A 12573-nucleotide genomic window follows, 5' to 3' on the forward strand; every position below is an offset into this window, starting at 1 on the left:
CTTATCTTGCTGGGATCCTATGACCCCAGCTGACTTCCTGCCCTTTGGGCGGGGGGCTGGACTTGATGATCTTCTGAGGTCCCTTCCAGTCCTAATGTCTATAAATCTATAAATTTGGATTTGGTTTTGGTTTTAGCTTTATCATAGATGTAGCCATACTTTAAGCCACCGTTTCCCAACCAGTGTGCTGTTGCAAACTGGTGTTCCACCAGGCATGTCCAGGTGTGCATTGGCATTTTGGCCTGAAGCCACACCCGCTGGCTGGCTGGAGCCTCGCCCCCACTACCTCTTGAGCCAGCCACATGGGAAGTGTGGTTCCAGCCAGGGATCAAGTCCCACATCACCCACTCCCTGCCCCTCTGCATTCAGCCATGTACCCCCCACTTGTCCACCCCTTTCCCCACTCCATGTTTGGCCAGAGTGCTGTGGGGTAGGAAAGGCCATGTAAGTGTGCCACATAGTAAAAAAGGTTGGGAAATGCTGCTTTAAACTACAACATTTACCTTAATTTATTTTTGCAGGGGAGAAGGTCCCTGCTTTTTCCTTACCCATGCAGTATGCTGCTGCATAAGTCTTTACCACACATAGCAGGGGTTCTCCCCCAATGCTCTTCTCTGGTATCCTGTAATTCCCCAACTTTATCTTTTTCTCATTCAGGTCCTATTAGATCCTTCCCAGCTTCTCCTTTGCTTTCCTGATCAGGTATTAGGGATGATTTGGTTGGGATAGTTTAGTTAGGGATGATCCTGCCTTGAGCCAGAGGCTGGGCTAGACAACTTTGTGAGGCTCCTTCCAGCCCTACTTCCTGACCCCCCCAAACCCCGCCCCCCAAAAAACCCCCAAAAGATTTGGAATGATCCCTGCTCTGCTTCCTCCTTTCCCATCAATGCAGTTCACTCAGTTGTTCATCCTGTGGTTGGTTAAATCAGTGTGCCATTTTCTCTCCACTCACCTGACTGGTTTTTTGTTTTCTAATCTCCTAACAGGCCTTCCTAGAATTCATGATATACCAGGCAGTCCAGCTCATGGGCTTAATCTGTGTTTGAAAAACTGCTGTACTTTAACACTTGCATATTAAAAACCTTTTCTAGATTAGAGGTCCTCTAAAATGGAGGAGTATGCACAATGCAGTTCCTATGTATGGTAGACTTCTCACAGCTTTCACTGCAAGACTTTTGCAGCAACACAATGACACCTTCTTCCATGCTTTAGGCTTTGCCAGACATGGAAACAATAGTATTGGAGCTATTCTGAAGAAAGTAGTTCAGATGCTGTTACTTAGCTTCTCCCTTAGGTTTGAAAACACCCTCCCTCCCAATGATTGTAGTAGTGGCATTGATTATAAAGTAAAACTACTGTAAAAGTAAATAGCCAGAAATGAATAACTGCTGGGATTTCTTTGAGGTTTTGCAATTAGTTGAACCTGAAACACAAAACAAAATTGAGGCCTTTGATCCTGTACAAATGGATTGGAAGTGTGCTTTGTACAGGGTCTCTGCAATTGAAACTGTGAGTGCCTCATAGCGCTGACATAACTTCATATATTTTGGGAAACCTTCTTGAGGTTCTTGAGCAATGAGAGTCACAGTCAAATAGCTGCATGCCTTTCTTGAAAGTGACAAACATCTTTAACTCAAATCCTTGCCAAGAATTAGGATCACTAAATGCTTTTCCTGGCTATCTCTAATGCATATTATTTTCCATTTGCAGCAGAAAGGCTACAAATTAAACCAGACAAACTTTATTAAGCCTAAGTACAGAAAGTCAAAAAGCCAGAGGCTGAATCTTTTCAATCTTTGCAAGTTAGTTTAAGCGGCGTAAATTCTAAGCTGCGTAAATTGAACCGAGAAGCAAGTGAACAGACATTCACTTTTGATTCCAGAAATGCAGCCATATGTGTGCAGCAGCCCAGGCAGAAGTTTGGGGGGGGGAGGGGAACTAGAACATGCCTCCTGCTCAGCTGGAGCACACAGCTTGAGCCAATTTTGAGCCCCCTGCAAGGAGGAGGAAGAGTTGTGGGGAAGGTATAAAGCATCCTGGGATGCTGGGGGACTGTGAGTTAACTTGAATCTAGAGAGGATCTGGGACATTGTCACTGGTAGGTATTATAGGGCTTGAGGCCCTTCTTGTCTAGCGTCTGACCCTTTTGCGACATCAGGGTGAGATCTAAAGAATAGTATTACCTGCGTGTCCTGTGAGTTGTTCCCTCTCTCCTGCCATATCTTGATGTTCTTCCTAGGAGATAGTTCTGCAGGTATCTTGTGAGATCTCGCTCATTTGGTTACTTTGTGTGGTTTCAGCTTCCCCTTTACCCCATCCTTACCACATCCAGGGCCTGAACTGGCATCATTGTCTCAGAGTTCACCTTGCCTGGGTAATAGGTTCTCACCTGAGCTGCCCATTGCTCATGGAAGAGCTGCTCCCCAGCTATCAGCTTGTCTTCAGCCATTACTTGGCGTGGGATAATGTCCCTGCAACTAAGCCCATCACAGCTTGGCATAATACAGTTCTTTAAAAGATAACTTAGGAAAACTAACTTAAAGTTCAGTTGACCAGTTTCCACTTGTATATTCTAGTGGCTGCCGGATTCTTGCCACAAACTGAATTCTGGAGTTCTTCAGTGTTTTGCTGTGCCCTCTGTCCCAGTCAGGCCCTTTTTGAGATCCTGTCCCATTAGCCACTGCTTCTGGCCTCGATGCCATCTGGGGTTTTACTCCCTGCCCTGTTTCTAGGGCCCCAGTCCTCCACAAAGACTGCTCCTGCCCCAGTGACTCCCTTCCAGGCTCAGGCCCACCACAGGGCCAAATGGGGCTTTCCTGTCAGGCCTCTCATTGCCTCCTGGCTCCTGTCCCCACTCTTCCTCACCAGGTACCTCTGGATTCCAATGCTGCTCATCTTGTTGGGGCCCCCCTCCAGCCCTCTTTTCACCAGGGTGCATAGCTGGCTGAGCTCTCGTGGTGAGCTGCATGCGGCTTCCCAGCCATTTTTGCTGGAGCGCACAACTGGCTCCACTCCCTGATCAAGCCACATGAGGCTTCCCAGCCACGCTTCACTGGGGAAGGGGAAAGTGGGGAAAAACCTTGCTGGCAGTGTCTTCCCCCTTTACAGACATCCATCCAGGTTTATTTTAAAACTGCTGTAAGCCATTTTGAAAGTGGTTTATGTGCAGTGAACTTCTGTTGTGTTACAGATTTGAACTGGTTTCCAATCACTTTAATCAGTTTGTGTGTAATTGAAGAAGGTACAGAAGAGGGTTGAAAGTTTTTCAAGGGTTTAAGAAAAAGTCCTACAATTAAAGACTAAAAGTGTTTAATCAGTTTAAGTTATCAAAAAGAGACTATGTGATTTTATTGTAGTGTCTACATACTTTCTTTGGGAGAAAATATTGGGTGGTCAAGAACTCCTTAGCCAAGGAAGAAATGAGAAGAAACCAATAGCTGGATGCAAAAGCCCGAAAAATTCAAACTGGAAATAAGTAGCACTTTTTAACTGTTAGACTGATTAATTTTTGGAACAAATTAGCAATGGAAGTAGTTGATTCTCTGTCTCTTGATCTACAAATAAGGTGTTTGGGGTCAGTGTAGGAGTAACTGATGAATGTCCAAGGAAAATATCCTTTTAAGATGCACTTTCCCCTTTCCCACATGCTAAGCTCCACTCAAATTTTCTGTTATTGTGTAGTGTAGTCTGAGAGTTTTGTAGAGGGCTCTGGCCAGCCTGTGTCCAGGCCCTCAGGAAGTCTTCTCTGGACCCAACTCTGGGGTTCCACCATCTAATCACTACCATAATAATTTCATCTTAATTTAGTGACTGCAGAGGAGAAATGATAGATGTAGTACTTTGGTAGTGTGCAATATTCAAAGAATATTATGTTGAGATGTGATAGATAATATGGGCACAAGACATTTTAAAAATGACTGTACTACTGTTATTAGTTGAAATATATTTGTATTTATGGATTTACTAGGGAGTCCCCTGTGGTTCAGAGGTAGAATCCTTGTCTACCACAAAGGAGACCTGGGTTTGATTCCTAGACACTTATACAACTACAGCCATAGAGGCACCAAACATCTGAACTCAGTCTGGTCTTTGGATTCTGTCTCAGTAGCCTAAAGGGGGATGGAAGATCTGGGCAACTTCCACTCCTCCAAAAGATTCCTGCCCAGGCATATGCACCCAAGGTCTGAGTGGCCCTCATGCATACACCATGATTCCAGGAGGATTGATGGTTGCCACAACTATGTACTGGCTAGAAATAGTATACCTGAAATGAGAATTTCCTGTGGGAGAGCAAATAAGGAACAATACATGAAAATTCCAAATACAAGTAAAAAACTTACGGAAGTTTCATATCCTAATTGAAACAGCATATAATTTCTTTCTATGGTATATGAGGCCTGATGAAGAAGGACCTGAAAACTATAAAAAAAGATTGACCTGTCCTCAGATCAGAGCTGTTACACCGGACCTTACACATGAAACTTGGCCTTGTTAACGTAACATTGCACATATGTAAGGCATACACATAAGCTGCTTCATTGTTTTGTTATAACTTTGTTCTGTTTCATTCTAAATATATAGCACTGTGATTTGTGAAAATCAACTGGTCACTGGTCAGTTCTGTTGGTTTTGAACGATAATCAGATCTGCTGAGATAAGCAAGCGCTACAAGGCAATGTACCCCAAAACCCTAGTTCAGACAGACTAAAAAATCTTATTTATTATTCTTTTTTTTAGATTTATATCTAACCCTGTCCAAAAGCCTCAGTGCAGCTTATAATAAAGACAGACAACCCATGGTTAGGATTCCCCAAACAACATACAAAAATTTGAGAAATCCAAATCCACTACTCTTCCAGCTGCTGCTTTCCTCCTTAAACCACCATACTGACAGACTTTCTTGCCAATTCCAACCATGCTTCCCAACCATTATTTATTTCCAGCTGTAAGAAACTTCATCCTACTCCTCTCACTCCCTGGCTTTCCACTCTCACTCCCCTGCTTTACCCACAGGGGAGAGCTGACTCCCTTCCCCATGTCCCTTGCAATCCCATAGACCCTCTCCTACAGAGGGGCTGTAGCTGTCACTCTCTTTCCCCAACCCCCCCACCTAACTCTCCCTAAGAAACACAATATTACATTCAAAAGAACCTTAAAAAAAGAAAGACTATCTATCCTCACCTCATCATCAAAAGGTAATGCCAGAGGACATCCTTAAGCACTGTCCACCTAGGGACACCTGCTGGCTTAGTAGAGCCTGCGTACTAGTCAGATCCTTCATCCTCCACTTGGGTGGCCAAGATGGCACCTGGCTGCTTTGAGGAAGGCCCCAGTCCCAACCTAAGAAAAGTAGTTGGATGATACCCAAGAAGGTGCTCTCAGGAAAGTAACATATTAGACAAGAGTTGTAGCTAAAAATCTTAAAGATTAGAGCCTCATCAGAGATAACTCAGCTGCTTGAAGTCACATTGAAAAGTCTTCTTAACAGCACTTTCAGTAGATTGGAACCAGTCCTTTGGGATAATCCTTATGATAGAAAGACTACTAATTTTCTAAATCTGAAGAGTTTCTTTACAGTTCTGGTGACATTGAAAATGTCACTCGAGGATTCCTAGGTAGAACATTTATGCAAATGAAGCTCCCACTGTACCCCTTTCTCCCTGTATCTCACTAGATAGGAGTAAAGAACATCTTCTCCTCTGCAGCTTTTGTGCCTCTGGACTTGTGTGTAAATTTGATATGCAGATGGAGGAGATTGGTCACTGTTCCTCTCCTAATCATCAACAAATGGAAGTACAGAGCTTGGTCACATTCTGGAGCTTCACAACCAAGGGCTTATATTTTATTTTAATCTTCTTTAAAAGAAGAACAATACTTGTCTGTAAAATCATGCCTTGCAGTGGTACTGGACTGGGTGATGCTGTAGCACTTAAGAACAGCTCAACAGCTCATGGTAATGATTCTGAAATATTTATTTTCTGCATCATGTAGAATTATGTTCAGTGAAAATGATATAAATGTTAAATACCAGCTCATATATCGTTTCCACAAAATGTTACAACTATTCTGTTATGTAATAGTGAGTTAATAATGCCAAATAAAACTCACTATATCATTCTTTACATGAAGTCACCTCATTTATCCTTTTCCCCCTTTAGCTAAATATCATCTCTATTTCTACATTTACCTTCCAAAAATATTCCTAACACAAAATATTCCTAGCATACTTCATAGTTTACAGTGCACATTAAACAATCCCAAAATAAGAAGGTCTGGAAAACTGGACTGAAATATCAGGCTCTGTCAAGAGCTTTCTAGTATTTCTTGCCTCTAGCTGAGATGGAAATATTCAAATGGTGTAATCTTGGCTCCATTGAAGTCAATGGGAATGTTGTCACTTAGGTCAATGGAGCTAGAATTTCACTCCAGAGATTTATGCAATTATATTTCCAATCTCAGCTAGAACTACAGTCATGTGAAAATGAAAATGGATTTTTTCAGAAAAATTAATGTTAAGAAAAAATTCAGTTAGGCTCCAGCTTTAGGTAAATGGAAAAGATTCCATATTCTCCAAGTGATCTCCTTTGTATGCTGAAAAATTTTGGTAGTTTAGCTAAGTATTCCAGATATATGATGGAAAGATAAAGAAAGGTGTCTTCATGCAATAATTAAGAAACTATATGGTCTCCTTTAATCAACATGTTCTCTAAGGCTAGAGACAGACATTCAAAAAGCCTGAGCCTGAATTGATTTAGATTTTGCAGGCTAGTTTAACCTGCAGAGAATGAACTAGTTTGCGAGCGGATAGAAGTTCAGCACATGCCTGCAGTGGCTCAAGCCAGAAGCCCAGGGGTTCTAAAGCAGCCCTCCCTTCCACAGGTAAACTGAGCTGAGGAGGGAGGGTGCAGCCAGGTCCCAGCAGGCCTGCCCCACAAGATCCCTGACATCTGGGGGCAACGCGGGCACACAGGGCTGCCCAGCCCCAGAGGGGAATTCTTTTTCCTTCTCCCTATCCCCTACCACCGTGGGGCCAGGAGGGGGGACCCAGTTCAGTGCTGGGGTAGGGGGTTCTTCTTCTTCCTCCTCTCCCCCTGTGGTGGGGAGAGAGGGCTCTGTGAGGCTGCCTGGACCTAGAAGGCATGGGTGACTGGCACTGCCTTAGTTGGGGGGAGGCACATGTCCTCCCTGCGACCAGTCCTGCTGACCAGGGGGGTCCCCCAGTGTTAGATCTCACTGCCCGGCCCCCTGTGGCCAATCCCACAATGGTCGATCGCTGTGGCCAATCACTCCAGCTGCTTCCAGGAGTGGCTATGGCCACTTCTGGGAGCAGCTGCAGTGATTGGCTGGCCCTTGCATGAGGGACACCGGCACTCCTGCCTGCCCCACCGCCCATCACCTAAGCAGCGAGCGCAGCCAATTAGGGGGTGCACCAATGCTCTCAGGGGGTGCATATGCACCCCCATGGATCCCCTATGCATCATCATTGACAGAGGGGGACTCTTCCTTCTGCTTCCCCCCATCACTGTGGGGTGGGGAGGGCGGGGCTCTCTGTTCCAGTCGCAGGGCTGAGCCACCCCTCTGCTCTCTAGCTGGAGCAGGGACTGCCCCTAGCAGAGACACTGGCTGGCTTGACCCCATTAAGGCCAAGTGGGCAGGGAGGTGGTTAATTCTTTCCTCTTTCCCCTCTTCCCCACTGCAGCCATGGTCAGCCTGTCTGCCAGGGAGCAGAGGAGAGGGGGCTGCAGCGGTGGCCCCTGGAGGTGGCAGACTCTGGCTGCAAGGAAGGGACGCAGGGAGGAATTAACCCTTCTCCCTGCCCCCTTCACTTTAACGGGGCCATGATGTATAGGTTGGCAGGGGGGATCTGTTCCATGCTGGGAGAACACAGCAGCCCAGCCCCAGAGTGGGGCTCTTCCCTTCATTCCTCTCCACCCCCCCAGGGCAGGGGGAGGCTCTGTTCCATGCTGGGGGGAACTCTTCCCCCTCCTCCTCTCAAAGGGGTAGTGGGAGCATGCAGCTCAGCTGGGCAGGGTTTCGGTGTGAGAGAGGGTGGGAGGTGTAGGGACCCCCACACACTCCTCCCATAGCGGGCAGCCCCATTGCCTGACAGCAGCAGCAGGCAGGGATGTCAGGGCCTGCACAGGCAGCACTGCGTGGGGGGAGGGAGTGGAGCCTACCTTATCCCTGTGGCTCTGCTTCCTGAGAAGTGAGCCTGTAGCTCCAGCCCTCACAGAGGGGGAAGCCCCACACGGAGCCAGCTGCTTCCCCTGCTCCCCACTGTGCAAGTCCCTCTGCCAGGAGTGGAGGGAGCCCCATCCCCTGCTTCTGCACAGATTCTGCCAGCTCCAGGGGCCACCACTGTAACCCTCTACTCCCTGGCAGACAGGCTGACCATGGCTGCGGTTTGGGGAAGGAGGGAAGAATTAACCCTTTCTCTGCCCACTTTGCCTTAACAGGGCCATGCTGGCCAGCATCTCTGCAAGGGCCAGTCCCTGGTCCAGCTAGAGAGTGGAGGGATGGCCCAGCTCTGTGGCTGGAGCGGAGATCCCCACCCAGCCTAGACAGCATGCTAGGATGCTGAGGAAGTCTAGTTTATCTTAAACCAGCATAGAAGAGATATTGCATAAACCAGTTTGAGCCAAATCAGTTAAGTCTGATATACTACATTTAACTAGGTTTATCTCAAACCAGTTTTGGCCATTTTGAAACTGGCTTATGTGCACTGAACATTGGTTCTGTTACAGGTTTAAACCAGATTCTGATCACTTAAATCAGTTTATGTGTAATGTCTGTCCCTAGCCCAGGTAAACTGTAAACTTCAGTCAATATCAAGAGATCAAAGAGTCTTATGCTGAAATGCTTTGCAGCTGGTAGGAGAGGAATGGTGCAAGTGTGGCACATTTTGCTTTCTGCTTTCCTAATAGGATTCTCCCAGTGCAGGTTTTCACTTTAGGCAACATAGGGTTTGCCTATTTCCTTTAAATAAGATTCAGTATAGTTTGTACCTACTTTTGTATAAAGCTTCTAAACATGACTCCTTGGGTCAGTTTTATCAACCTACTTGCTGGCGTTTTGTGGGATCTTCTATGAGCTGGTTCATAACTTACTGCTAATTACAGTCAATAAATAAGAGTAAACAGCTTTTTTTCCCCAAACTAATTCTGTTTCTGCACAGTGAAACCATCCATCTACTTTTAAACAAATAAAATGGTTTTAATTATATAAGGCCAAATGATGACAGATACTAAAAGCAAGCTGCCAATTCTGAATCCCTCACTTCTGCTGATGAGAGTGCTTTATAGTTAATTCAGGAACTGCTTCACCTTTTTTCTCACCCTGTAAGGCCAAATGCATGTTTGACAATTATGAGTATGTGTCAAGCCTTACTCTTAGCTCTTTGTTTTCTGCTAGAGCAACAACAATAAAACAAGTTGTCTTTAATCCACTGCTATTCAGCTGTATCTTTGCTGGAAATGAGCCTTTCAATTCACCACTGCAAAGACTCCAGCATGTTCAGTCATTCTGTAGAAAGTACTTCCAAGTATAAATAGTTTCTACCTGGTTTCTAAGAGCCAAGTCCTAGAGAAGGAGCATACCATTGATAAAAAAAAAAAATAAATAAGTTTATGAAAACATGGTGATACTGAGGTACACAGGGAAGGCCATGAAGGAAGCATAGTCCACCATTTCCTCCCATGTGGGATTTGGCACAATGACTCGGACCATCCATAGACTGATAGTCCACATCCCTGGCCCACCCACAAATCTCCTCCTTCCATCTTCTGCAAAGGTATAACAGAAACCTGCCACTGTAATCTCTATAGCAACTTGTGGTTTCTCTGTACATAGATGCTACTGCTTGCTGCTGCAACCCCTTTACCCCATTAAAATATATCATGCATTATTATTCTAAAAAGGGAGGAGTTTAGCTCAACAGAGGATCAGATGTTCAGTTAATGAAATTGGTAGTTACCATTACATCATTAAATAGGTAAGTATGTTCCAGAGAGTTATATCAAGCTATTCCTGGATTATTTCTATTGTTAGAATCACTTTAACTTATTTAACATTAAGTGTTTCATTTAATAGTCTACTAATGATACAGAAAATGAAGGGGGAAAACAGTTAAAGCATTAGAAATGTACCTTTTTAGGCAAGACCTTCAGTTTAATAGTAGTTCTCATTGCTCCATTTAGCTGTTGAGGTTTGTTAAAGGGGAAGTCTGTTTGACTCCTAGAAAGTTATTATCTGTCCTTTTTGAAGAAAAGAAAATATTATTTGAGATGGTTTAGAGCAGGCACTGCAGTTGAAGTCCATTCTGTGCTTTTTAAAGGTAAAACAACAGAAAAATGAAAAGGAAAGAGAACAGCAAGATGGAAAAGGCAGCTTCTGTCTCTTGTGCCGGCAATCATTTGCAACTGTGTGCCGAAGAAATATAGGACCAGCTCACACAGACCTGTCAGCCACTTGGGAACCTGACAAACTTCTACCATTGTCAGTCAGCGTAAGATATTGTTTTCAGATGCATTTCTGATCATGGGTTCATAATAGCTGGGTAAAAGGCTGAATGATCTTGACCATGTTCATGATCTAGTAGGTGTTCAGTGTTTTGCTGAAAATAGTGAAGATGATGATATCATCTGGATCCCTCGCTTTCAGGCTTTGTCTGGTTAGTCCAAATCTCAGTGTCAAAGGTCCAGTGGTATGATGATGGATTCTGGGTCTCAAGACATGATCAGGGTAGCAACTATAATGACAAGCCACTCTTCTCACAATGTATGTCTCATTTAGTGACTTCCACAAAAACAATGTCTAAGAAGGGGTTGCAACTTTACCCCATTAATATTTACTATTTAAAACACATTTAAATGATTTCAATTATAAACATTTCCTCCTATTTCTAGAATGTTGAAGCTTGTTAAAATAAGCTATTGCTGTTCCAACAGCCTTGAAGACCCCTAGCCGTCATTCTTTTTCTAACCTCTGTAGTATGGGGTATGGCTGTCCCACCAGGATTGCCATCACAGAGATTTCAGGCTTTTGTGACATCTTGACCTCTTTTGTTTTCAGTCTGTGACATCCAGGTATGTATTTTAGAACTGAAATATTTGGCCTAACTAAATTCATTGGGTTTGATACAGGTTTTTGATTGAAACTTAATGGTTTCTGCCCTGTGATCTACGTAAAAACAGTAGAAAAATCATATTCTGATTTTAATTTTGATGAAACTATCATTGATGTTTCCAAAAAGACACCATGTGGTCTGTCAACACTACATTAGCATAGCTACTGCTTTGTAACACAAGAACTGTAACAATGTACTATTGCAATGTATCTTCTTGTCCTACAATGTAACTGCATTCATATTCACTTGAATAATGAGTCATCATGTGGGAAGTATTTTCATTATTACTTGACTTTCCAGCATTGGAGTTTCCTGGCCAAAATACAGCTTAGTGCATACCAGCTGTCTGTCTCTTTCTCTTTCATTTAATTTTTGTTGTTGTTTTTTCAAAGTGCTCGTTGAGGTGACAAGACTGAAAGGGATGGATAAATGCAAGTTTGAATATCTTTATTTCAAGATGACACTAATAGCTTCTAAGAATTCTTCTTTGCTGTACTTCAGATAAGAGTGGTGAGCCCGTAAATTCATTAGTGGGTAATGGAGCAACTTCACTTTATCTATGTCTCTTCACAGGGCTAGGGTTTTCATTCCGTGCCAGGAGTCATACATCACACTCAACATGTACGTCTCCAGAGCCAACTGAGAGAAAGTGCAGAAAAACTACTGTTAACAAGGGAGTAATTACATTCAGCATAAATTAATTATTGGTCACTCAGGGCTGGTGGGAAAGGGCCACACAGACTGTATCTGAGTTTCCACCTTTGAGGAAAGAAATATTCAAATATGAATCATAAGACAATATGAGATGGGCTCTTTCTGGTCTACTGATCTTTAACTTCACATATTTGCTAAAATGACATGTGGCTTATTTGCTTTAACACTATAAGTACATTGTTGTTCCTTTCTTTTTTCTTTAGGGCTCACATGAATGATGTTCATTTGGGACAAGGGTCATTCACAGCAGCCAGTATTAAGCCCAGTAAAGTGAAGCCAAGGGGGGCTTTAAAATGTAATTCAGCCAAAAGAACAGGGCACGGATCACTGGGCAGGTGATAGAAGGTGTTCATGAGGAATTTAGATTACCACATAGAGCAAATAAACCCTGAGAAATGGTGCAGTTAGAGACTAGTGAAATCTGGTAAATGAGAAGAGCAGAATTCTTTCCTAGTGAAAAGGAAGATGTACAATATACCTTGATCTCTCTGCTGGGAAGGTTAGCACTGGCTCATTGGTTCAGCTGCAGTGTAACTCTGAGACCCACACATGTGTAGGAACTTTCATTGTAACTAACATTCTGCACCCCAGGGCACTCAAGGAGCTGGCGAGAATCATAGCCCAGCCCCTGGCACGGATCTTTGAAAACTCCTGGTGCTCTGGTGTAGTGCCCGAAGACTGGAAGAAGGCCAACGTGGTCCACACATGTGTAGGAACTTTCATTGTAACTGACA

Source organism: Crocodylus porosus, unplaced genomic scaffold (genome assembly GCF_001723895.1).
Source record: "Crocodylus porosus isolate Cpor-Errol unplaced genomic scaffold, CroPor_comp1, whole genome shotgun sequence".
NCBI classification, from domain to species: Eukaryota; Metazoa; Chordata; order Crocodylia; family Crocodylidae; genus Crocodylus; species Crocodylus porosus.